This window comes from Balearica regulorum, chromosome 3 (genome assembly GCF_011004875.1).
Source record: "Balearica regulorum gibbericeps isolate bBalReg1 chromosome 3, bBalReg1.pri, whole genome shotgun sequence".
In the NCBI taxonomy this organism is placed as follows: domain Eukaryota; kingdom Metazoa; phylum Chordata; class Aves; order Gruiformes; family Gruidae; genus Balearica; species Balearica regulorum.
In genome coordinates, this window is record NC_046186.1 from 68,771,327 (window position 1) to 68,798,778 (window position 27,452).

Genomic DNA, 27,452 nt, shown 5'->3' on the forward strand with positions numbered 1-27,452 from the left:
TTCCCCAAAGCTCCCTTCACCTCATCATCCTTGTTCTCTCTTTCTTTCCCCAATGCTAGGAAAAGAAATATAGATACGGTTACGGTGATATAGACTCCCCACACCACCACCTCCTGGCGAGGCTCTACCCTTGCTCCTGCCTTGTAGGAAGGAGGAGGAACACATCTCCCTCTGTGTCTCTGCCGCTCACAAAAGGGCACAATCACTGTTTGTTGTGGTTTTGCAAGCATTTCACGGCTCTGTTAGGAGCTGGATTGAGACTGCCAATGTATTTTTTATGGCCATTGAATAATTATCAATCGGTCGAAGCTGGATCATGAATAGCTGATGCCAAATTCATCCTCCCGGCTGGAGGGAAGGGGCTTTGTTTGTCATTACCAGCCCTCTGCGTAGCAGACGGGCGATTGCTTCCACAAATAGCCCAAGCCGTGTTTGGCTGCCTCTCCTGTGCGCCAAAGGCAACTCCTCCTGGTTTTACTTAGTGGCAGAGGTTACACGCACTGCTACTGAAATACCGTGAGAAATATTTTCAAAGGTAGATTTGAGGGCTATTGTGCTATAGATGTTAAACTCTGGCTCTCCATATAGAAACATCTTCTACCCTCAGACTGCCTTGTGCGAGTTTACTTTGCTCTGTGCTGGACTATCAGCTTCCAAAACGGTCAGAGCCATTGTACTCTGAATTCACACCCTCCCGTGGTTCACAATAGCTTCCCTGTGTTGACAAGTCCTTAGTGGTCAGAGTGTTCTCTTATGTTGCTTTCTTATTGATTGCATCCCGGGGCTATCAGAAGTCCTTGATGTAAAGCCACATGATAAGTCCCATGTAAAGCTCCGGATACAAAGGTGAGGTGTATGTTGCCTGGGCTGTGGGACTGAGTCGTTGTTGCTCAGGTGCTCTGTTAGTGTCAGCTACCTCCTCCTGCTGAATTTTATCCCTCAGAGCTAGTGATAGGGTGAACCCATCAACCGCCTCAGATCTTCCTCAGGTACTTATTTCAGTGTGTCTGTAGCAAGCTTTTTGGCTTTCTTCAGTGCAATATTTGTATGTACATGGCAATACAGGCCATGATTAATGGGCTCCGCAGGCTCTTTTTTTTAATGTCAGAATAATAAAATATCTGGCTCGTCAGATTGTTTGCCCTGATTGTTCAGCTAAATGCATTTAACACCAGAGGTAGAGCTAGCATATACGTATATGAATACCATTCTGGCAATTATTGTCAGAAGTGACAGCTGATTGCAGGTATTGGAATGATGCAACTTGTTCAAACTTAATGTTATCTATTATGAACTCTACTTCATGATGATAATAGCTGGAAGGCATTGATTTTGTTTTCTGTTACTTATCTCAAGCCCATACATTTTGCTTGCATTATTGACTTTTCTGATCATTTCATGCATCATCTCTTCAGAAGATATGTAAATCAATGTTGACTGTGCAATGTATGTTGTTTATTAAGCTGCCACGTAGGTTTACACCTTGAAGAGAATCATCAAATGCGGTCCACATCACATGTCTTGAATAATTGTTGAGCAGGCCTGGCAAGAGAGGGCAGCCTTGGAGCACGCTGGCGCTGGTGTGGAAGAGTTCAGTTAATTATTTATCTGGGCCACAGTATTTGCATGCCTATATGCATTTTTTATGAAGTTAATTAGCTTTTCAAGATGTTGAATCGGTTCAGCGCTGCAATGATTGCAGCCTGACACACTGGGCGAGCGGCTCAGGGAGAGACGCTTGAGTCACAGACAGGAAAACAGGCGGTGGGGAATGCAAATGGACGGGGGCGCCTTGGAACACTTTCAACAGGTGCGAACCCGATTGTGTTTCCGGTCAGCAATTCGAACGCGTAATACAGGAAGGGGCTCAGATTGCACCTATGTCTCGGGCAACATATTTAGACATTTAGGCTGAAATAAAACTCCACCCACATAAAACCCAAGAGGGTGGAATGAAGAGGGACTGGGGAAATTAGAACCCATCCCGTGAGATGGCCGAGGCTGCACAGCTGCTGCACAGGCCATTCACTCAGAGCTGCTCATTCAGGCCATGGATGGAAAAAACTAGTCATCACCTCTCTGCACCAGCTGGGGCCACTGCAAAGTCCTAAAAACAGGCTGTGTGTGTCAGGACTCAGGGCTGGGAATTCAGCTCTACAGCTGCACTGTCGGCAGGCAAACCCAAGGCCAGGAACCAGCAAGGACCGAGATTGCAGAGGCTGGTGCTATTGCGGAGCGTCCGATGGCTATTTCTTTTACTACTCAGAGCAAGGCAGGGTGGGCTGGTGGGAATGAAGACCTGCTCTGGGTTTTTTAGGGCTGCAGGTCTGTTGTTGCTTCTGCTGGGGCCAGAGGATGCATCAGGGTAGAGTAGTATAATCCTTATGCTGTAGGTCTTCTTGTCTACTACCCTTGCAAGACTTTGTGCCAGCCTTTAAGCAGGAATATGGGCACCTAAAGCAGCCTGTTCCTCCATGCACCTTGCAAATGAGGCCTGGCTGATAAAGAGCTTCCTGTGGAGCACCTCCCCTAAGAAGTAAGCTCCCTCCCAAAGACTTTGATGTGCTCACTGTTCTCCACTATTCCCATTCCCGAACATTTAGTGGTGAACGTACAAGATTTAGAAATGTTTGCATTCTTTTCCTAGAGATCTCTTTGCATTGAAATATTGCAGTGTTATCCACAGCAATGAAATGCCCACTGTGACAAAAAAAATAATAATATAACGCAAGACTGATAACATTGTAAACGAACAGTTACTATATAAAAATATGTACCCATGTCTGATCTTTTCACACATACAGTGATTTATTCAGAGAACAAATATTTTAGCATTTGGAAAGAGCCCCAGCTTTGAATAATATCTAAAACCCAACTAAAGAGAAAAAAATGTCAAATAGGCCATATAAATCCCATTGAACTAATGTTTTCATAATCTATATTGAAAAACTCCCAGAATAGCAGGGTTTTTTTTAAAGTGGCTGAGGGTTAGTTATTGAGCTCATTTGGAGAAATGAAATTTTCACAGGTCTAGAAATGACAAAATATAATTGATATCCATGAAGATTAAATGAGATTTGGAGCCAAGTATTGTTCATATTTAAAAGTTAAATAATAATTTGGCCTCCACATCATTAACAATAAGTTTCATCTCCATCTGATTTTATTGTTGGCTACATAGGTCATTCGCTATTGAACAAAATGGGGAAGAGCGAGCCTCTTGGAAACTGGAAGAATAGACCAGAAGGAGATGGCCAGATGAATGAGAGAGATTGTGTTGTTTTGGATGTGTTTGTGAGCAAAATTTCTCCCTGAAATCCTCATGGTAGTGATTTTGGGCCAAGAACTCAATCAGGGGTACCATGGTCCATCTCTACTTGCTTGCATTCAGTACTTCATCTGTGCTTTTGAAAATACATCTGTGTTCTTTGTGTACTCAATTTTGAGCATTGTTGCTCCTCATTTTTCCCTTTGAATGACCTCCTTGGAAATCTTCTTAATGAAAACTGAAAAAAAGTCCCCACTAGATGCCTCATGGAGTATCTCTGTTCCTGCCAGCTGATGAGGGCATCCATGCAGTATCTGCTTCTAACACATAGTTTCCTGCCTCTCACACTGCCGTATCTAGAGATGGAGCTTTATTTAGCCACAAGGGTTCTTACAGGAAAGTCTTTGATGGAAAGTTTTCCTTACCGATTGTCCATTCTTTCTCATGCTGCAGACTTAGGTGCATGCTGGACTGTAATCAGATGCTGGAATTGCTGCTTAACAAAACATCCTGCTCAAAATACTTGCTGAAAAAACCAATATGTGAATATATACATATATGCATACACCGAGTAATTGGGCAGTTCTTGGGAAGTGGTGGACACCCAAGACGCTTGGGCTCATGTAACTTTCTCTTCCCTGCAGAGTGTCCAGGGGATCAGTGGGTGGTAATGGTAACATTTGATTCTTTGATTGCGATTTCTGTCTGTAGGTGCTTGGGATCCTTGCTGAATGACTCAAGAAAAATGCAAAAGATCTTTAATTTCGCTCTTAAAAGGAAAGAGAATGACAGAAATTACTACTAGTTGACTAAATAAGGGAGCTCCTCAACCATGCTAATTGTGTTGATTGGTGAAATTCTGACCAGGAGTCAGTGAGAGTTGCCACTGAAATCATGACAATCAGGATTTAACATCTAATGTCATCTTTATTTCCCAGTCTCATAAGTTGTGTGTCCTATCTGCCATGTCTGTGTGGATGTCTTGGATACCCAAGGCTTCGAGCAGCATGTAAATCCTAGTGATAGTCTATATCTCTTTTCTGTCCTGCAACAACGTAAAAATCTCTAAGCAAAAGAACTTACTGGTTATAGCTGATAACTAGAGACAGAGGACAATGTCCTCAATACCCTTAAAATAAGTAGGGCATGAATCGAACTAGTTATTTTTCTGTAAGTTCATATATTCATATTCTCTCAGTTAAATAGATGTATTTTAAGAAATGGTATCCTGGTTATGAAACCCTATCTCCCAAAAGGCAGAAGACCTTAAACTTTCTCCCACCTTCTCTATCTCTTCCTCGAATGCAATCCCATATGGGAAGGAGGGGACTCAGTTTACTAGTTCTCATAACTGGCTGATATTTTGCCAAACACACACAGCTTAAAGCAATAAGGCTTTCATTCTTCATTAGCCTTATTGTGAATGTTTTAATATTCCTCTCATCAAATTTACCATAGGCAGCAGGATAACGCTTCTGGTTTTAAGGCAAACAAACATACAGATGTATTGGGAATCAGGCTGAGAGGTAACTATTCTCCTTACAGTCTGGCATTTGAAGTGGCCTGAGATGCTCTGGGTACCTGAGCCCTCCACAGAGAGCAGCCACCACATCACATCTAGGAGATCTCTGCCCTTCTGGACTCCCAGCTGGAGCCCTTATACTGTCCAGCATCCCAAATGGCACCAAGTGCCTACCCTGGATTAGCTCAGTCGAGCCCATAGCATGCCTGTAGTACTGTTCATATAAACACAAAGAAATGTAAGTGTCTTACTCTTGAGGTCTCAGATAAAAAGGCAACTAAAGAAAGATATCTCTGTGTGGCTGCAGACAGCATGTTCATCCCCTCACCCACACTCATGGTCATGGTCCGTAACCTGGGTTTCCTGTTATTTTAATTCCTCCCCTGTTTTCTAGGCACTTAGTGAGCACGGTCCTCAGGTGGTGTGAATTGGATGAGCTCCAATGTTTTAGCCATCATTTAATTTGCAAATGAATATTTAATTGGCTACTGAATGCTCAGAGGGACATGGGAAGCTTCGTATAGATGGTAGGTAGGGCTAATTCCATGAAGGCAGAGGCTAGGATGGCACACTGGGACCCGCCCGACCTGTGAGATGAGCTATCAGGTTATTTGCCAGTATTCATTTATTTATGTTTTTTTGCATGTTAGAACCTTGTTATTGATAAGGGAAGTTGAAGAAACTCTGCATTTTACTAGCTTGGATGAAGTCTGCTCTGAAAACTATGAAAATACTGAGCTACCCATACCCGTGTTAAAATTGGGCTGGGTAGTTGTGAATCACCATATTTCCATTTCCACATGGGAACAAATCTTCTGGTCTGGGAGGCAAAGTCGTATTATACACAGATCATTGCAAAGTAATAGAGATTTTAACATCGCTCCCTATCAGGAGGTGTGCTCACTACTTATCAGAAAACAGCAGGTATTTGATATTTGACAGGTCAGAAAAATGTGTGACAATCCACAGGGAAAATAATTTCCCTTGATTACGTCTTTTCTGACTGCTGAATCTGTGAGATTATTCTGTTTATCTATATCCAGGTACAGATTTGAGGAATTCTGTATTTTCCTATACATTTTTTTTCTGTCATGTGATCTCTATTGATATTGCATTTGTTAGGTGACCTGTCATGAATAGGTAATACTTTTATACTTATATGCAGCAAAACATTGTGTCCTTCTGTACATCTGTACACATACATGTGTATGTGACTGACGTTGTGGGGATGTGAAGGGGATTGGGCAACCACACACATCAGAGCAATCTCACCTGCTCCAGAGAAGAAGACCTCCTGGACTCTTCCTGCCCTGGGAGGAGGAGACAGACCAAGCCAGAGCAAGGACTGAGAACAGGAGGGAAATAAACCAGGCAAAGAAGCAACACAAGGAAGAAGGGATTTCATTTCCTAGTGTTTACTTTCTGACTGGTACTAGCCCTATTTTGACTTCCCGTCAAAACATCTTCTGATCTGCATCTAGATCTTTTGGGGGGAAAGATGCTGACATCTCCACTGGGTGATCATTCTTTTGACGTGGAAGTAGGCAGGACACTGGCGCCGTTGGTTTACCAGGCAGTGCATGTGGGTGGGGGCGGGGGGAATTACGTTGCAGTCTACTTGCCATCTGCCAAACGCAGCTTTCTGCAATGCAGCTCCACACAGGGATGTTTATTCCACGGGATGCAATACATACGATATCTTCTGGTGCAAGTGTGCCATCATTTCGATTCTTTTTAACACGTTTAGGTCCCAGTCCCATAAACATTTCAGCATGTGCATAGGTCTACGTGTATAAATTGCATTACTACAGAAGACAGTGGGTTTTTTCCAACTCTAAATATATATTTGTTTGGAGGATCAGGGTTTCTCAAACTACTACTTTTATCAAAAATTAAAATCTAGAGAGATTGTGTTAGATAAATGACTAGCTGATTTTTTTCCCCAAACATTTAGATTTGTATATTTTAATGGTTATTTATTATTCCAAGATATCTATTTAAAGTTATTACCACTTAAAAAAGTGATGAGAGAGACCCAGCTGCAAGATATTTAAACTATGTGTCTGCTAGTAGCTGAAGGATGAGTGCAAGCATTATATATACTTCTCGGTACTCAGAGAGACAGCATTCCTGTTATCTCATTTTCTGTTGCTGGGAAGCTCCTTTGCAGAGCATTGCTCACTCATTAGCACAGCTCCACAGGTGATGCCAGTCACGGTTTGAGGTTACGTGGCAGCAACCTCAGAGCCACGTGTTGCCCAACCAGTGCCGTATTGTAGAATGGCTTATTTCACAGGACACAGGGCTTACTGCACCTAGCCCTGACCATCGGCATCAGAAGCGTTCTTGTGATGTGAGTAACCGGACATGGCGGCAGTTGCCTCCTGCTACATGTTGCTACCCAATTACAGTTGACATGGGTGCTGTGGGAAACCCAGGGATCACAACGTCTTATCTGTGTAATCAAGCTCAGCTTTTACTCTGGGATTTGCTGTGTATCGCTGAGTGGCCATGTCAAGTTGCGCATATTACAGGAAACAGTCACTGGCATGTTGAAAAGTCTATCAAAATATGTTCATGGAACTAGCAAAATAATATTATTATTTTTTAAACTTCCAAAGGAGAATTTTAAATTTTTAATGAAAGATGGGAAAATATCTTTTTTATCAGTCGTCCTGATAGCCCTTTCCCCTGAGATCATCCTGATGGAGGCACACTTGCCATCCCTGTGTAGCCCATTCCAATGTCTTCCAGTGCATCCCACAAGCTCAATAACCACGTGTGCTTCTGCTGAAGTTACCAGCAATGGTATACCTAACAATAAAGAGACGAGTTATCACTGATGGTTTATTTATTTAAATAGCTCACACTTCCATTATGAGCATTTTCTATGGACTCAGACATCACAACACTGACAAACATTCACAGTTTGAAGTCCTGAGAGATTTTTCTCCTCAAAGATGTCCCAGATTTGGATTCGCCAGGTAGATATAATAGTCTTTTTACCTTCCTTGGGTTTGCAGGTTGTTGTTTTTACCTTGAGAGGATACATCCCTAAAAGCAAAATTGCTTCCCAAGAAAGTGAAAAAGCTTGTTTTTACACCTAATGTTGCAGGAGATTTTGGTCATCTACACATTTCCTAGCAAATTATTCTGATCAGCAGGAAGAGTTGTCCAGAGAATTTACCCCTTGTTAGGAGCTATTGGCCAGGAAAATGACCTTTCTTTCCTGCAATCTATAAATTACCTTTTAATGTCATTTGCAATAACCATTAAAGAACAGAAGCGGTTATGGGAGAGATGTATAGGAAGGAAGGTAGCTCGGAAGATGAGCCATCAGTAGACACTGGCCACAGTGCATTCTAAATCCTTTTTGTGTCAGTGGGAAATGAAATCTTTCTGCATAGGAAATAAAAGGAAAGGTAAGTTATGATCAAAAAATTAAAGATCTGTTTAATTAGCTTTACTCATCTTTAGTGATCACCGGAAATGGAAAGGTGGTGAGAGCAGGGGAGATGAAAACTGCTAATTCTTCAAATGCAAGTGAGGAGCTGTGATAAAACCCAACTTTGTGGTAAGCATTTAAAGGGCCCTTTAATTAGCTTTTCTGGAAAGTTCACTGATGATATGCTGGAATAATGATCCCATATGTTCGAAAATGTCTAGTCATTAGCCAGCATGGTGGCTGAACATACTAATGCATTTGCCTTTTAGACATTTCAAGAGCGGCTGGTGCTGCTGCTGCCGATGCTGGGGAGGTCAGCCCTTTGTTTTGCTAAATCACATGGCGGCTTTCAGGACTGAATCATTTTCTTAGTCACACTGTGAACATCAGTTCCCAGCAAAGAGAGGAGCACGATCGTGTTTGGAGTGGAAAGGGCAGAGGGTTCAAGAGGGATGGGGTTTGTTTTGTTCTTTTTTATTTTCTGTCCTGGCCCTGGTCCACCAAAACGTGCAAGGATCTGGAGCAAATTAGCAGAACAAGTGTGAGACTGGCAGCCAACTGTCAATAAATTATTGATAGCATGAAAAAAGGTTTTATTAACACTCAGTTACCAAAGCACGTTAGATTTTCAGACAGCTGCTCAGGTGTATTCTAAAATAAATGTCTTCACCCCATCTTCTTGTAACGGTGATAAACCAGTATCTTGTCTGACAGAGATGGAGGCTGGGACCCTGAGACTATGACTTGCTGAGGACAAGAAATCTTTTGGCTGACACCTCAGCTATGAAGTTACTGGCTTTCACTCATTAAGTCCACGTGCTAGAAGACTTGAATAATCTTCTTTAAAGTTTTTGTTGCAAATTTACCTGGTCCAGCTCAAGTCAAAGGAAAGGCTTCTCATTGGCTTCATTGGGATTGTATTAAGCTCAAGTTAAAAATAAGAAGCAGGGATAGAGCTAAGCTAAGACAAATTAACAGGAGAGGCATTTCTGCAGATGGGATTTCCGAGAGCCAGGTTTGAAGGCAGGGAAACAGAGCAAGACTGTTCCAGTTGGTGATGAGACCACATGAAAATACAGAGAATAAGTGAGGTTTGGACCTATAAAAGACATGGAGGGAGGAACAGCACAAGTAATTCCCACACTTTCAAAACAACCGAGAGACCTTCAGCAGACCTGATTTTCAGGAAGCAAGAAAAAATTGAAAAGAAGATATATTAAAAAGACTCTCAAGTTTAATATCCAGAAATAAGCATCTCAAATCAGATTTATGCTATGTCCACTGGGGTGGGTTTTTTTCCTTCTTACAATTTCCCTTTTAAAGTCTAGAGGACAGAGGAAAATACAGAATCAATAAACATACAACAGCATCTTTTTATTGGTGTCTTTTACAATGTTTGATGGCATTACAGGAAAAAAGGAAAGGTGTTTCTTAGGATAAAGTCTAACACATTCTTCTTTTAAATCATATTTCCAAGCTAAGGCAGTGTGATTAGCTATTCACTTTGTCCCATGGCTCACTGGAATGAAGAGTCTGGGCTCCAAGGGACATTTTCCTCCACTTATGGTAGAAGAACCCACATCAAGTTCATTTTTTATGACTTCCATAGTCATGTGTGGATTGTGACAGTGCGGGAACTGGAGTTAATTTGAACTGAGTTGTGGCCTAGAAAATATAGTTTCTTAATAAGCCTGAAGTATACATCAGATCAGAATTTCCATTTCCAAAATTTGGAATGAGCTACTCATCTGTGAAGCTGACAACAGCTTCCATGTTTAAGTGCTAAACAGCTTTTATTGAGCCAACTTTTAGAAGGTGCTAATATCTAGATCCACATGTCTTCTATGTTTGCAATGGCGGATACTCAAAAAGAAACATAATTTGGCTCAAAATGAGTTGATATAACAAAAAAGTTCACATTCTTCCTATGTTGCTGCTGCCTGTAACAGATATAGAGGCAATTTATTCAGAATAAATTATTGCCAGCCTTAGCTAAAATAACTTGCTCTGTGAAGCTTCCTCATGTACGTAACCAAAGGGAGCTGCCTGGTTACATCTGTTTTTGCACATCTTTCAGACATATCACATACAAAATCCAGCATGTGGAGATACAGTGTCATCAGTGACACTCTCTAGGGAACTCTGGGTTCATAAACCAATGAACAGATTACATCCATCCATATATGTAGTTTTTTAATCTGTGACAGATGCAATATTGATAATATTCTTCATTGTAATATTTAATGACAATCTTAATTTAATAATTGATGTCAGTATAATTTAATGCAAAATGTTACTTATACACGGGAGGCTGGAAAATGTTCTTCATTTTGCTTAACTGTTTAAGGACACCCTGAGAATGAAGAAACAAGTAAAATTACTTGGGAAAAAAATGAAGAATGTGGATTGGTCAGTTGAACTGTAATGTGGCATTACATGTGTTTGGACATGTTAGTTAGGGGCAGATGCGGGAAATCCAGCGTATCTGTAGTGAAATTCCTTTGCTTTTAGCTCATTTATCAGTCCACTAGTTTTTTTGAGGGCTCATCTGCCTCACTCTCCCACTTCTCAGAAGCATGTTCTCGCCTTAAATAACTCTCCAAGACTGCTGTCGCTCCTCTAGTGCCTCCCGACTAGGCAGCCCCATTGCAAGACCTCCAGTAATGATCTGTGCTGTCTTGCCTTACCTGCTCTGCTCCTCCTCTGACAGCTGTGGAGGGTGATGGACCCAGGTTTGCTTGTGCAGAAGGAGAGAAGATATGTGAGACTGGGAAGCTCCAAGCTCTCCAGAGAGGGTAATAAAAAGCTTTATGTCACTTTCATTTTTTCTTTTATTTTTTCCTGGAGGTGGCTTGGGTAGAAAATTGTCTGAGCTGTGCTGAAGGGCCAGAGATAGAGCTATGTTTTTGTGCTTTTCAGCTAGCCAGCTGCGGCTTTGCTCACATTTCCATCTAGTTTTGCAACAACACAAGCTGGGGTGTTTTTCCTTTTCTATTGCCCACGTCCTTGTGTAGCTCTTACACCGATGTCAGCCTGGCAGAATGCCTCCAGGATGGGGCACCTTGCAGATTGTGGGCTGCAAGGATGTGTGGGTGTTTTGAGAAATAAGTTTGTGTCTTCTTTCTTTCTGATAGTCTATCGCATAACTCTGACAGACGTAGAAGAATTTGTATCAGTCATCAAGTCTTTGCTCTTTTGGAAACATTAGGCTTTTCAGATGTGACCTTCTGCTGAGCCCACATGTGCTAGAGTCGGGGAATGCACCCAAGGCATTCCTAGTGCATGCTGATGTAAATACCCCGTGAATGGGGTCTGGGAATTTTCAAGGCTTATTTGCAAAGACAGACCACAGTGGAGTAGTTTCCAGCAGGCAAGGTGTAGATTTTCAAAAATGGTCACAGAGTCCAAAAATGACACCTTGTGTTTCTGTACTGTGCTTTACTAAATGAAAGATGATCTCAGATTCATCCTCAGCAGATGTACGCTGTGCCAGTGCTGGCTTTTGTAAGGAGACTGTTACTCTATGAATTTTCTACGTTTCATCGGAGCAGAACTGTGGGAAACATCACATGAAAGCAATATAGCATATAAAAGATATTAAAAAGGTGAAAAATATACCTGTGGGAATTGTCTCATAATTTTGCTATCCAAACCTCAAGAATTTGCCAAACTGGGCTGGAAATCTCAGAGGATGGGCTAGCTCACAAAACTTCCGCTGCTTTGCTAAGGACAAAATAGGGCAAGTGCACATTTTAATTCTGAGCACTTTGGTGCTTCAGTTTCTAGTTTGTAACTGAGCAAAGGAAGTGCAGAGGTATATGAAAATGAAACTGAAGAAGAAAAGGATCTGCTTTTCTAACTGCCTTGGCACTTGGCCAGGTCTTTTAGGTGATGTAAATTGGGAAAGCTGTGTGGCAAGCTAAGGAGCCGTTTTAGTTTGCACCAGATGAGAATCTGACATGTAGCATTTGACAGGTTTTTGGAATTTAGATTTTCAGGAGAGACAATGTAAGGCTTTTATTTAAGTACTCAGGTGCAAATACAACCTGAGATCTTCTTAGTTGTCTGAAAATATCTAGCTCTTTATAAGCACGCTCAGAGAATTAACGCACAAACTAGCCAGAGGCCCTCCCGTATCAACATTATAGCATCACTTTTGCATAGTCATGCCTATCACAGTTGTTCGATGACTGCCCCCATAGCCCACTTTTTAAGCTAAATTCAGCTATAACGGACTAATTAAGCAACTTTGAGACATATTTCAGAACCTATTGACTAAAAAGTTATATTCTTTCAAAGCTGAAAGCGTTGCCTTAGGGGAATTAAGTCAGCTCGTTAAATTTTTTAGTAGCGTAGCTTTCTGCTCAATAGGTTTTGAAATACATCTCAAACTCACTTAATTAGTTATAGTGTATTTTAGCCCTGGAAAGTGGTTGGTTTTCTCCAGGCATGGACACTAACTAGTAAGGCTTGCGGCAGGCGTGCTGCTTGCTCACCAGGCTGAGTGTGCCAGGAATGGCGAGGCAGATGACGGCGGGGTGCAAGAAGCTGGCTGTCACTAATGGGGACAGGGTGTAGGAGACTGATCCGCTGGTGGCGGCACCTTGTGCAAGGGTTGACGTGTGTGCTACGTGTCTAAGGTCCCCTTCCCTATGTCTCTTGGTTGTCTTGACTAGCTCGTCATCAGCAACAATGGAAGCCAAGGCAGCGCTGATGAAATCCCCTTGCTGCAGTGGGTGTCTAAGGTAATTTTAGGCTCTGTGGGATATTCTGTTTGAGAAATGTGCAGGACCTCTGGTTTGCACATTTTGTCTCCGACAGCCCTATACGGATGTCTCAAATACTCTGGGAGAGCTCGCATAGCCAGACACCTTTGTTTAGGCAACTTAATTTTTGTCTGGCATGCCTGTACACACCTTAATTTAGGCTTTTTTTTTTTAATCTGGAGCTGAATCTTATGTGGCAAGCCTGCACTGTGGTGTGCCCAAGCACGCTGAGCTCCTTGAGACATCCCAGGCTCAGGAAAGTGCGCTGGGCTGCAGTGGCATTCTCCTTTATCTTCACAGAGGAGAGCATTTGGACTAGTATTAATGAGCTGCGTGCTTAATTACCTGTAGATGCTACTTGAAACTTACTGGTTTTACACTGGAAAGGTGAAATCATATAATTCAGCAGCATCGTCTGCCACAAAAAATACTTAGGACAAATGTCCATAGATATCACATTGCGTTTCTCTTCTTTTATCAGCACGGATAATTTGTTAATACTCACATTAACCAGTTCTCTCACTGAAGACTATTAGTCAATAACATGCTACTTTTCTAATATCGCAAATACAAACTTAATCTGTCTACTATATTTATGGGTACTATTTTTTTCTGAGTCTTTCCTACTGCCTTTTTTTCTTCAGAGCTGTTTTCTTCATTTCTAAAACCATTCAGAGACATATTTTGAAAAAAGACTTTGACTAACACCTGTTTGACCTACATGTTGGTGATCTTTTTTACTGGTTCTGTGCTGCCAGACTGAAACGGTGCAAAAATACACATGGACTCGGATGATTACCTTCTGAACCTAGGGCTAAAGCAGGGACATAATTGATCTGAGAACTTGCCAGAAATTATTGTCTTTTCTGTCACTGTTTCTGTTCTTTATTTCTCCTCAAAGATGTTTGTTACATTTTTGAGTGCTTTTGAAGCAAATATGTGTTTGAGATTGTCCAGGTCCTGTGCATCTACTGTGATACAAGGAATAACTCAAGTAAAACAAAAATTTTTCTACACCACCCTTCAAATTCAAGCAAAGCCTGCTGTAAATAATTCCAGATAATTGCAATGCTCAGCAGTTTTTGAGCTCTATAGATTCTGTGCAAAGTCATAGTGACAGAAGGCAGCAACCTCCCCCTCCCCCATTAATAAGGAAAATGACCTTAAAGAAAGATAAATTTCACAAAGTTATTATTTCAGTTACCCAAAACTAAACAAATACCAGTCTAATAAGTATAACTGGAACAAAGCCAACATTAACAAAAATTGTATAATACTATATGAACCTTAGTCGATACTGAAAGCCATAACTGGTCATGAGGATGAAGTCAGAAAAAAACCCCATTCCTTCTTTTGTGAAGACTTGATAGAGGAGTAGATAGGAAGTTATTGATGAGTAAGACAGTGACTGTTCAAGACCCAACGACACTGAGCGGACTGGTGTGCCTGTGCTAGGACATATTTAAATCTGAGCATGTCTGCAGTGTCCAAAGGCATAGGCAGCCTCTGATCGCCATGAGTGCTAACCTACATGTGCTACAGCATCGTTCTCAACAAATCCGACCCCTGAGCAGAGCTGCCTGAATTACTTGCCCAGACTGGTTTTGTTTGATGAACTATTTTTTTTTTGTTTGATGAATTATTTTTTTCTGCTTACAGCTTGCCCACAAATGGCTTTGAGATTTGTTTAGATTTGTTAATATATAAATATATAAATAAACCATTAATGAAATAATTAGTTGCTGTGGCGAGTTGATGGTATATATTTATGGCACAGGGATAGTCTCTGAACTCTGGTGATACTGTCCCTGCTGCATAACTGGACAGTATGCAGTTTATATGCAGTGATCTCTGCCCTGTTCAGGGCATTCAGAAATATTTGTTATTGCTTGGGAATGAAGTAATCATTTATAGTGCTAATAACATTATAGATGCTTGTTCTAACCAATATTTATGAAGTTTTTGCCTTCCATTACTCATCCCACAGCTCTCAGAGTTGTGCCAAACTGTGGCGACACCAGTGAAACAAGCTACTGGGCTCTATTTGGAAAAAAGGATTACATTTTTAAAAGCTTTACAGGATTACACTTTAAAAGTTCCCTATAGGTCTAGGAAGAAGTAGTATTTATGGGTGGAAACCTTTACTATTTTAAAACATCTGTAATGTGCATAGGCCTAGTAGGTTTTTGTTGTCTTTGGCCAGAGGCTGGCAGTCACAGAGTATTATGAAGGACTGAATGAACTATTCCAAGTTAAAACAAAGTGAATATTGACCTTTTGCTAATTTTTTTCCCCAGGAGGCCCATTTTAAGCAAGAAAAGAGTCTTCTTTTTTGTTTTCAGAAAATCAGGACTGGTAATATTTCATTTTACCAATTTTTTTCCCCTTTTCTTTCGGGTTTACTTAGGAAAAAGTATTTCCATAAATTTTTAATTCCTTTAATAATTTTCCCTGAACAAACAACAATACTTTTTTCTTACTTATGCTAATAAGTGGAACTCAGTTATAATGAGGAAAAGCAGTATCTGTGTTGTAGCAGAGCAAAATTTTAATCTTTTAAAATTATCTAGAAAGTCCAGTAAAATCAAATGGACTTCCTTTTATTAGTGAATGCTTTCAAATGAGCAGATCAGTTATCACGTGCAAATGGTTCTGTTGGGCTGTTTTGACTTACATTTTCTTCTGCCTGGTCTATGCAGTATATTAACATACTTCCTTATCTTTTGGTTGCTGAAATAATGTTCCAGAACACGAGTTGGATTTTGTAAACAAGACTGGGAGGCTTTTTTTTTTTTTTTTTAATTTTATCAGACAGTGTTCTGGGCACAAAAACATGTTCAGACTGGCTGGATCTTGCCTTACTTCCTTGGAAGCAGTACAGCGGGAAGCTGCGCTATCATTGCAATCTTTCCTCTCTACCTCTTTCTTTCCAGGAATGGTAGTGAGTGGAGTTACAACTATCCCACCACAAAGAAACTGCTTGCCCTGAGTCAAGGCTTACACACCCAGTATCTGGCTTCAACATAACACAAGGGTATCGTTTTAGGTTGTTGAGATATCAATGAATTTTTTTGGGTTGGTTGTAATAACTAAGCCGCCGTGGCAAAATACAAATGTGGGAAACCTTATGTCACCTTGTTGTGGGATCTCCAGTCTGCTTTTTCCAGTTCACCAAATTCTCCTGCATCCTGCTCCTTTTCTGCTCATCAAGCAGCCCACCCACATATCCAGCACTCCCGGGAGGGGTAGCACCAGGTTGTTGACAGCCTCCAGCAGACGGAAAATCACTGCTTTTTGTCTGCAGCTCTGGCCATGCCCTGCTAAGGGGCGGCCATAGCCCGCTGGTGCAGGGACATGGCTCTGGCAGGGCATCCCCTAGGGAAGATGCCTGTGCCGCAGGTGGCCCCAGGGACATTGGTTGTTGCGGTGGCAGGGGAGCTGCCAGTGCTGGAGCAGGGCTGCCCCCAGCCCTCAGACTCTGCCAGGGCACCAGCCACTCCTCTGATCTCAGGACTTTCCCCCACCACATCTCCAGGTCTAGATTATGAACAGTGTGAGTGGTCAAATACTTATGCCCTTAACAATATTGTTTTTAACCTACTGCAAGTCCTATATAAATAAACCTAATTAGTTCTCTTTTACCTTTATATATCTGAATGATATGTCAGGTTTTCCTTTTGCTTTTCTTTTCTAGACAAAGGGAAACGTGTGTACAAATTTTATGAGTTAGTACTAAATGGCTAAAGTAGACATAACTGGGAGCCTCTCTGGGCTAATTATAGGACACAGTGTTTCACTGCCATCTACCTTGCTCAAATCCAGCCCGGAACAGTGGTAACAAAGAGCCTGGATGGCAACCGTTCAATATTATGGAGTGTAAAATTAGCAGGCTGTTCCTTGTCCCTATTCCTCTTAATGGACAGATGATCATACAAAACCCCTCACCATCCTCACGGGCACCTGCTGGCACCCTTGGCCAAGGCACCACCAACCATGAGGGATGGCGACTCCCTGATCTCCCCTTCCCTTCCCGGGCTGATCTCTCCCTTGTAGTCCTGTGGCCCAGTCCCAGCTTAGGAGAAGCTTTTCCTACGTGGGTTGCAGCCCCGCAAGTGACTTTGCAGAGAGTTAAAATGCACCACATTGGGATGTTAAATGCACTGAATAGAGTCCGCAGTCAGCACAATGCCTAAAGGTATGCCTGGTTTTAAATAAAGTTGTCCAGCAGACATCAAATTAAGCTCACTCTTTAGTACTGTGCTGCTTTCAGACTGGAAGGAGTGATTTTTAAGTAGTAGACATCTCAGTTATGTGGGGAAGGAGATTTTTTTTGTTGTTCTTGTGTGTTTTTTCCCATTTTGTAAAAGGACAAAGTAAATATCTTATTTGTTTGGAAAGGTAATACTCTGGTTAGGTAATCCGTTGTTTTGAGGGATCTTGCTTTTATTAGGGAAAACAGTATCTGTATCTATTTCACTTAGCTATTTCCAGGACACTTATCTCTGCAGCGTCTGAGAGCCAAGCATGATCATTAAGACTTGCGTGGAATGCTAACATCTTTAAATCCTAAATGAGAACCACATTATGGGATAAGTTCAATTTCATGTCATAGTGGGAAAACTAGAGCCTTGCTCAAGATGAGCTGGGTATTGAATCCAAGCTGTATTAACTTCGTGTGCTGGGATTTTTTTTTTCTCCTTTTAACTTTCTGTTTATCAGAGACTTTAGACCTTGATATGTTATAAAGCTTGAGGAGGGGGAAAAATGATACAATAAAACCAAGCAGCATCAATAGAGTGGAGTGCAAGAACCACCTGCCACTCCGTGAGCTGCAGCCGATGAAGGGTACAAAAAGAAATGATTGACACCGGCATACAAACACACGCCCTGACTAGACACAGCGATATAGCTCAATAGCAAAGTTATAGCCTGTGACGAGATGAAAGAATACAGGCTTTAAAAGTAAAACACTTTGTGAACATAAACTCCCCATATATTGCAGCGAGTCCCCGAGGAGCAACAGTGTGCTCCGTGCCCCTCCTTCGCTCCTGCTCGCTACAGATCCTGCTCTGCAGGCAGCAGGCAGGTTCAAACAAGGTCAGAGTGTCTGGCTTCTTGGCAGGAGCTGTCCTTTCTACAAACTTAATAAATGGAGTCCAGGTGCAGAAGATATTCTTTGCAAATATGTCCTCCATCGCGCCTGTAATGTTTTCCATTGCCTGGGCTGTAGCTCCCAGGTTGTATTAGTCCCCTGCTGATCAGAAAGGGGTCTGACAATGACCAGTTGCCAAGAGAAGGAACTTAATCAAATTAGAATGCATAAAATTTAACACATTTCCGAAAACCATACTGAGAATTCAGAGCTGCACACAGCTGCCTAGAGCAGAGGTCTTGAACACCCTGCCCATAGGCTGGAGTTTTACTTCTTTGAGGGCCATATGGCACACGAAGTTTGAAAACATGCTTACTTTAGAAATAAAATGCTGCTCACCCACCTGGCTAGAAAGCCAACCTCGAAAAGCAAGATAAACATAACAGAGAAAGAGTTATCTTCTTTATGTGAAATGAGAGCTCTGGGAAAAATTAACTCCTTCCCACTTTTTTCCTCCTTTGCACTGCACTGCACTGCATGGGGATGTTGACTCTGAAGCCTAATAATGATCCAAATCTCTGTCAAAATGACCAGTTTTTGTCAAATGAACTAGGGAACAGGAAAGAAATATAAGACTGGAAGAGACCTCCTAAATTAACAATGCAGTTCGTTACTGTCACTGACGATAACCTTACTATAATATGGCTGGTCAAGCCTGGTTTGATAATGAGTTGAGAAAGAAATGAGGCTGCTGAAGGAAAAAGTAGGACTTGCTGATGGGAAGCATGTTCAGAAGGAAGAAAGTTAGGGCTGGAAGAAAGAAACAAACATGGAAAAGTAACAGGGGAAGGAAAAAAGTAAAAAAAAAAAAAAAAAAAGAGAAACAGTGGGAGAAAGTAAGAGGATACCAAAAAAATAGGAACAAGTGGCCAAAATACTTGAGGCGTACTTTCTTGCTGGTGGTAATCAGTATGACTTAAATGACTGCTGATGACAGATATGAGCCTTGTTATTGCATATGAGACATATGCCGGTTCTGACTGTAGTATAGCTTCCTCCATAATATTGCTGCTATTGTATAACTGATATCACTGCTATTATGTACTTAATGTAACACAGGGTCATAAATTTCTGCTTCAGAGTTAAATTAATCTCCCTATTAATATAAATATTTGTAGTCATATTACATATGAATTTTCATTTGATGGTGTTTGCTTCCTGGGAACACTTGATTTTTACTTGTGGAATTATGAAAAAGTGGTGTTTTATCTTGAGTTTTACTGAAAGCAATTTTTAACTGTACATTTGGAGACACAAATAGTGTATTTCCACAATTAGTCACATGCAGGTTGTGTCCAGTTACGGATCACGAGTCCATAAGTGGCATTATTTCTCTTCCTGACTGGATGAATCATGTAGCTAGTCAACGTGGGTCAAATTCTTGATTGTAACATGCTGCATTACTTCGTCTCTCTGTTGTCCAGTCAAAGACACAAAAATCCACCATGGGGTTTAGATGACTAGCCTACTCTATATTCAACTGAGACATTTGCAAGATACAATTTAATTGGATTTTCATACCATTTGCAGCTTAAAATCAAACTTTACTATTGGCTCACTTAAATGGCAAATACATGGAAAATTGTGAGTGACTTTGGACGAGATAAATGAATCTAATAAATTAGTCATCCAGCTGTATTCTTAAAACAGTTTTTTCCCTGGAATGTTTGCTTTCAACTTGCCAAGCAATGCTCCAGTTTTCTATGGTTTCGGGGCAATTTTGAGCAGAACCTGGCAATAATATCTACCTCCCTGATAGCTTTGTCCTATGCAGAGTGGCTGGTAGGCTGATCCAAGCAAGCTGACTTTCCTTTGCAAATTGCTCAGGACTTGAAACTGTCTCCTGTCACTGCCCCTCATTTCGCGTTAACCTTAACTGATGCCCAGAAGGACCTAACTGCAGGGCACTGGAAACAAATGTACCAGAAATCCATCCTTCCATAGTTTTACCACCAGTCATTAGATATATCAGAGATCATTCTATTTAATTTATGAGGTGTGAGAATCAAATAACCTATATAAAAATTTATGTTGTGTCTCAAGATGTCCAATCGAGATTGAAATATGTCTGGTTAACTTCCAAATAAATTGACTCCTCCAGAGTTTTCTCTGAATTTTTCTCCCAGGCTAGAGTATGATTGAGTTTTATAGGTCTAACATTGTGAAGTAGCACCTTAGAGAGAGTAGAGTTAAGACATTTGCCCATACCATAGGCGTATGCTATTGTTTCAGCACCAGTGAGGGGGACTCACTTTAGAAGGGGTTTATGACTCTGCTTTGTATGTAATTACTGATTAAAATGGTACCATAGCAATATTTAAAGAGAATCAAACCCAATCTACTGAGGCATAGAGCCAGTGTTGTGGGAAGTATTTGTGGGTGAACCCATGCCCTTCAGCCAGCAGAAATTGAACCATCATCTTCAGGTTAACTGGGCTGGGAGAAGAGGAGATGTAATTACACTTTTGAGTCACGTTCTGTCGGAGAGGTGAATGTGGGATGCTGACACTTGTCAACGCAGCCAGCCAGAGACCCCTTGTCCTGGTTTCAGCTGGGATGGAGTTAATTTTCTTCCTAGTAGCTGGTATAGTGCTGTGGTTTGGATTTAGGATGAGAATAATGTTGATAACACACTGATATTTTGTTTGTTGCTTGGCAATGTTTGCACCAAGTCAAGGACTTTTCATCTTCTTGCACCGCCTTACCAGCGATGAGGCTGGGGGTGCACAAGAAGCTGGGAGGGGACACAGCCAGGACAGCCGACCCAAACTGGCCAAAGGGATATTCCATATCCATGCTTGGTGGGATCCACAGGTCTTTCCTTGTGGCTGGAGTCAGTGCATCAGGCTGTGCCAGGCTTTTGTTCCTCTCGCCTGCAATGCTAGTGGCAGAGCTGAACATGGGAAAACTTTGTCCAGCCTGGAGAGGTAGATGTACAAAGTGGGAACCAACGGTCCTTCTGGACATGGGTGTACATTCCCCCTTTGGTGCCTCTTTTTTTTTTGTTGCTGATGTATCACTATGCCTTGAAATATATATGGTAGCTGTATTTATGGGTGGAAAGCTGGATTTTCTCCTTGATGTCTGTATAATGTAGTTGAAACGAGGATGATATGGAGAAGAGCAGATCCAACATAAGCAATGCTTTGGTAGTGATGGGGAGACGAGCTGTGCTGGTAAGGGGACAGCTTCAGCGAAGGAGTTGTATGCGCCCTGATTGGGAGAGATTAAGCAGGAATCCATTGCAAATTCTTCAGTGTTGCTGAGCCTAAACCCAGAATTTTTAATGCTCTTCATCCATTCCTATAAAACACTTGGGGTAATGTAAATCACACCTTACTAGCCGGCAAAGGAATCTGTGCAAAGATTGCACCATCTTCTTGATTGCTTTTTCTTCTGGAAATGGCAGAAGCATGATTGGAGAATTGGCAGAACAACTGTGGTCTCACAACCCGTTATTGTTTGCCCTGAAATCTTTCCTTTACTGTTTGGTAAATCTGTGGCAGAAGTTGCATTTTATGGTGCTGGGAAGAGGAGCAGGGGAGCAGCTTTGCCTTACCTTTCACTTTGTGTGCCATTTCAGGCTTTGTCTTGTGATTTTAATGAATTTTGTAGGGTGTGCAAAACAGCTAAACAGAAACATTGTTCTGTTAAACTGCTAAATCTTGTGGGTGCTCTTGAAAATTATAACAGATTTCGTTGACTGTGTGTAGTAAATTTGGCCTATGATTCCACCTGTGTTTTCCTTTAGTTTAATTCCTGCCCCTCCACTTTATTCCTTTCATCAGCTCTGGTTTAAGTTTTCCTGCCCTTGATTTTTTGCTGGAATAATCTAGCTCTCTTGGGCTCAGTCTTCATTAGAGAGGAAAAAAAAAAAATTACCTAACATGTCTTACCTAACAGCCCTGCTTTTTCCAGTAAAGATGAGAAAGATGGTTTTCTTTTCAGGTCTGCCAGTTCTTGTCCTTTCTTCTGAGATTGCTCACCAGTGTGGAGATGGCTTTGTGTTGCGAATTTCTCTTTCACAGTTCTGCTCAGAACTGGGTTACGACCACCTTGTTGTACCTAGGTTGCCGTGCAGCTATCCATTCAGAAAGATTTCCAGTGACAACCAGCAATGTTTTTTTGCTTCGAAGTGTTGATAACAGTTATTGTTGGGTTCTTCCTGTCCTGGGTGAGTTTACATAAATGATTGTGTATGTGTGTGAGATAGATAGCAAAGGGGGAAGAAAACAGATGGTAGAGAAGTATAGTAGTACTGTGGAGCGGATGAGTCCACAGCACACGGGTAAGGGAAATGCTGGGAGAAATAATTAGTGCTGTAATCTGATTTGCTAATAATCCATTTATAAAACAGTTATGATATATACTTGTAGGAATGTGACTGATCATAACGACAAATGATATTACTTCCTCCCCTCCCACTCTGTATTAAGGAACCTTAATTACTTGATGGCTCAAGACTTTGTGGGTGACTCATGCTACAAAGAGTCAGATGCTCACAGCACATAATGGAGCTCTTGAAAAGCTTTCATAACGATGGCGGGCTCGCGCTACCTCCCTCCCATACATCCCTCTTTGCCAAAGAGTTATTAGGTAATTTAAAATAATTAAAAAGGAAATAATTAAAAGATTTTACACACACAGAAATAGCACTTGCAGCTAATTATGTAAGTCTATCACTTCTAACACTGGAACACTATTACCATTATCAGAGAATTGCGTTTGAATTGTGATGGATAATCCTCTAGTCCCATGTTACACTCTTGCAAGTGGGAGCTGGTTGTCTGGGTTTTTACAGAAGGAAAGAGGTGTGTGGAGCCCATGCTCTAGCCGCGGCTCTGCTGTAAGAGGTTTCTGGTCAGCTTTGTTCCCTACAGATTTTTACCTAATTAAAACATAGCTGGGAATGAAAACTCCTTCATCTAATCTTAATGTGTTTGCACAGGGTGTTTTGCTAAACACGCAGGAGTTCCTGCATGCTTGCAGCTCCTTGTAGGCTTGGGATGTCAGAGTAACTTCCTGACAAGGGGACTGTAGGCATGGGTCATGTTAAATGAAGTAAATGACAAAATTATCCTATGGTCATCACCTCCATAAATATGGTGATGGGGGTATGAAGTAATAATTTATTTCATCGATCAGCAACATAGAGCTACCTTTCATGTGGATAATGGCAGCTGTTTAACGGTGCAAAAAAATTACATTGTAGTTTTATGGCAAGGCCAAGTAAAGCCTTTGACGCTTTAGGTATTCAGAATCTAATCATTCGGAGTTAAATTTGACCAAAAAAAGTGAGGCAAACATCCTTCCACCTTTGAAAAATACCTGTAATACATCACTGCTGCTAATCAGAATGCCCATAACACCGGACAGTCATTAACAGCTTAATGCTAACCCAAAGGATATGGCCAAACTGTGAAATAGCAGCAGAAAGTAACAGTGGCCATTGGATTTTTGGATCTCTGTACTTTATTTTTTGTTGGGGGTTTTTTTGTTAGTTTTTACTGGAAAGCTGTTGAAAATATTATCCTTCTGTTTGTCCTATTTTATATGAAGAAGATATCAAATAGGCATTGACCACCAAAGGATACTTCAGATTCAAACAAATGCATCTTTGCACATATTACTTTGCAGTCTGAGACAGTGTCCCCAAAACTACAAGTGAAACACGGTGCTCAGGAGAAAAACTTTTAGGTTGTGACTTTCAAAAAGGGTTTTCTTATTTTGACTGTCTTCAGCTCTGATTGTCCCCATAGTACCCTTTTGGAAGCAGTCAGCCCAGCTGAATTTCAGTTGGAGCTATGGGCACACGGTACCTCTGAAAACATCCAGTGCTCAGAACAAAAGGTTGTTTGAAATGGTGGAATTAGTTCACAGATTAGCAAAGCACCTTCACCTCGAGGGGCAAAGGCAGGATGGGACTGCACAGCTATTTGTGTGTCCCAGCCAGCCACGAAGCCTCAGGGGGGAGCGAAAGCCAGCTGTGCCCCCGCGCCTGGCAAGGGTAGCGGCAGGGGACGGAAAAGCACTTGATCACAAGGCAGTGGCAGATGTGTCCTTCCATGTTTCCAGCTAGACTAAATAGCTGCTCCAGGGCTGCAGCTAATATTCACATGGTTGCTGCCAGGCAGCTCTGTAATGGTTCAGGATCTTCCAGATTTGAGAGAGGGCTGAAGAGGTCCAGTGGCAGTGGCCATAAATTTCTTAGGACACAATAAGGGCACTTTATTGTGTCCTAAGAGAGACGTTCATGTAAGAAGCTAATAGGTGTGTGGGAGAGAAATCCAGCAGCTGTGATCTAGACACATTCATTTTGATTTGTTTTTGACCTCTCCAGTGGTAAGGACTGGAGTCAAAGCTGGCTTCTTATGTCTGCAAAGTCCTGGTCCTGAAGGTGTGCGGGAGCACCCAGCTGGGGCTGCAGAGCTGGGAAGGCTGGGTAGCACTGGTTTTGGTGCCTTTTCCCTCCTGCCTGTCCATTTTTTGTTCACAGCACGTCATATATGAAACTGCTGTGCTGTGGGGCAGATACTGTCTGAGAGACTGGTGCACTGCAGAGGCTTAACAGAGGGTTGTGTGGAAGAAGGAGACTAGAGGGGCTGAGAAGTTTGGACTGCCTCTGAAACAGATGATATCAGCCTTTGGACCAGTGGGTGGGGATGGGGTTTCTCTGAATCCTGCCACAAACTGGGCAGATCACTAAACCCATCAGTTTCTGTCAGTGCTTCCCAGGCTGTGGCCAATGGGCCACTCGTGGTTCAGGAAGCCACAGACAGTGCTCTGTGGAGGCATATTAAACAGGGTCTTTCACATCACCACTGTACAGCTTTTTATTGAAAAGTGGGAAGTAAAAGTTTCAGTTTTTCACCTGGGAAAAACACTGAGGGCTTACCCAAAACCTAACAGGGGAATTAATTCCTTCTTGTTCATGCATAAGTTTCCCAACACAGAAAATCGCCCATGCACTAAGCATGGATGGAGACCTGCAGTATGCTCCACTCGGCAAAGGGTTGACCAAGCTTAGTTCAGGTTCCAGCTGTCCCTTGTCAAGGTCGCTTCCCCAGCGGTATTTGCCAGAGTCTTCCTGACTATAGAGTGGTTCCTCTAAAGGCCTGTTTGAAGTAGAAAGTTCATTGAGCCATTCCAAAATAGGCTCTGAAGAGGTTTGTATCTCTCTGTCCTTTGACTGTAGATGAAGCGCGGGGAAGGAAACCAGCTTTTGTGAGTGCCTCCATCATTTGCATCTTCAGTTGCAGTATGGGGTAACATACTGCATTTACCTGACATATGAAATGCTTTGTGAATTATGGATAGATTGTGCTTTCTAAAAGCTAAGCATTATTATGATCATGCAGTACTTTAGGAGTGGTGTAAGGAGAGGCTGTATTAAATACCATCATTAATGATCTAAAAGAAAAAAGTAAGAAGAGCATGATTACAAAATTCAGAGGATATTGAATTAGGACGACTAGAGAGAAAATGAGATAATAAAAAGAGACCTAAAGAGATTATAAAGGTAGGCAGGGGTTTTTATAGAAATGGAGATTCATCCCGAAAAACTGCAGGATAATAAATCTGAGGGAAAATAATCTGAAACACATATCTCCAAAAGGAAGAAGAAACCTGGGAAGCAGTAATTCTGAAAGAAGTAAGATGATAATGGATAGCCAACCAAGCTTGAATTTGCAATATCATAAAGCTGCAAAATGTCCAATGTAATTTTAAGTTGCAAATGCCAAACTATCATGTCACAAGACCAATAATCTTTTTTGCAAACTGTTTATTATGACTGAATGCAAAACAGCTCAAGCGGTTTTCAACTCTGAGCAGTGAGTTTTGATCTGTTTAGTCACTGCACAGGGTCCTCACTACAACCAAAATCCATTGTATGTGTTTCAAGATATTTGTGTAAAACTGGCGAGATGCTATTTTGTTTGTGCTACTGTGCATGTCACACAGACTCACCATGGTCTTCAGTTGCCATCCACTCAGTTGTGTGAAGCAATGTTGCTAGCAACCATCACACACTTCCTTTTTTGCTTTTCCTTTTGAGGGAATGGTTTGTATGTGTGGGTGAAAGCTGAAGGGGAAAGAAAGGGAAGATCCTTGCATAGTGTTTTACTGAAATGTGCAAAGAGCTGTTACTGGCAAAGGGCAGGTTGAAAATCTGCCCTTCACTTGGAATGGGCAGTGGGGAACAAGTAATGCAATTCATAGAGGTTTAAATTAAAAAGTTTCAGTCTGCATTTGAGATGGGCTCAGAGCTCACAGACAGACTATTACTACACCTCATCTGAGGAGTGAAAACTCACAAATTTGCAGTAGTTGATGACTTTTGCATTGCCTTCATCATATTCTCAGTTCCTCAGCCCTAGACCAGCATTTCTCTGTGCTATTTCCATTGAGCCATGGCAGAGGAGAAGACAGCAAAACTTGTTCCTGTAAAGCAATGTGATCCCTTATATATTCTGGGCTGAGACTACTGGCATTTTGCAGATGAATAATGACATAGTGAACCTGCTGCAATAGGCAGTGAGAAGCCAGCACAGTGAGCAGAGGATAGTTTTGATATGTTCCCAGTAATGGATATTGCTGAGGAGGAACTCAGTGGATCAGCTGAGGAATTGTTTTGCTGCATTTGGTTCCCATTGTATTTTTTTTAACGCCTGAAGTTTTCAGACCCAGGTAGATTATATTTACAATCTCCCTATTAAATCATCATAAACTTTTAATGCTGGGAATATGACCTGTTCACAAAAACCAAATGTAAATAGCAAAGGTTTGGAGTGGTTATTGAAATTGCTGTCAGTGTGAATCATGCCATCTTACCCAAGAAATAAGCTGCTGGATTTAATAAGGCAGAAGTTGTGAAAATGAATATCTCCTCCAAATAAAGCAAAACTAACATTTTACCATCTTCTGATGGTTGAAATTTATGGTGGCAGCTAAGATACGAATGAACGTTAAATAGTCCTATTAATTTGATTACTTGTTTCCAGAGCCATCAGACATGTGGAAAGTAATATCATGTGGGAAGTGGTGTAAGATTTACACTCGCTTGAGAGAAATCACTGCTCCGTCTATCAGATTTGATAGGTGTCAGAGGGCCTTTTGAAAATGAATAATAAGAGGACTGAATAATAAGAAAGACACTTAGCTGTTTAAAACTTTTAAACATTTGGATGAATTTTTAAACTAATTAAAAAAAAAGTTTAAGTGGAAGTTTTGACATATATCTGGAATATGGTAGAGCTGCTCAGCCGAATGTGTGAATTATCTCACACTCAGTAGCATTT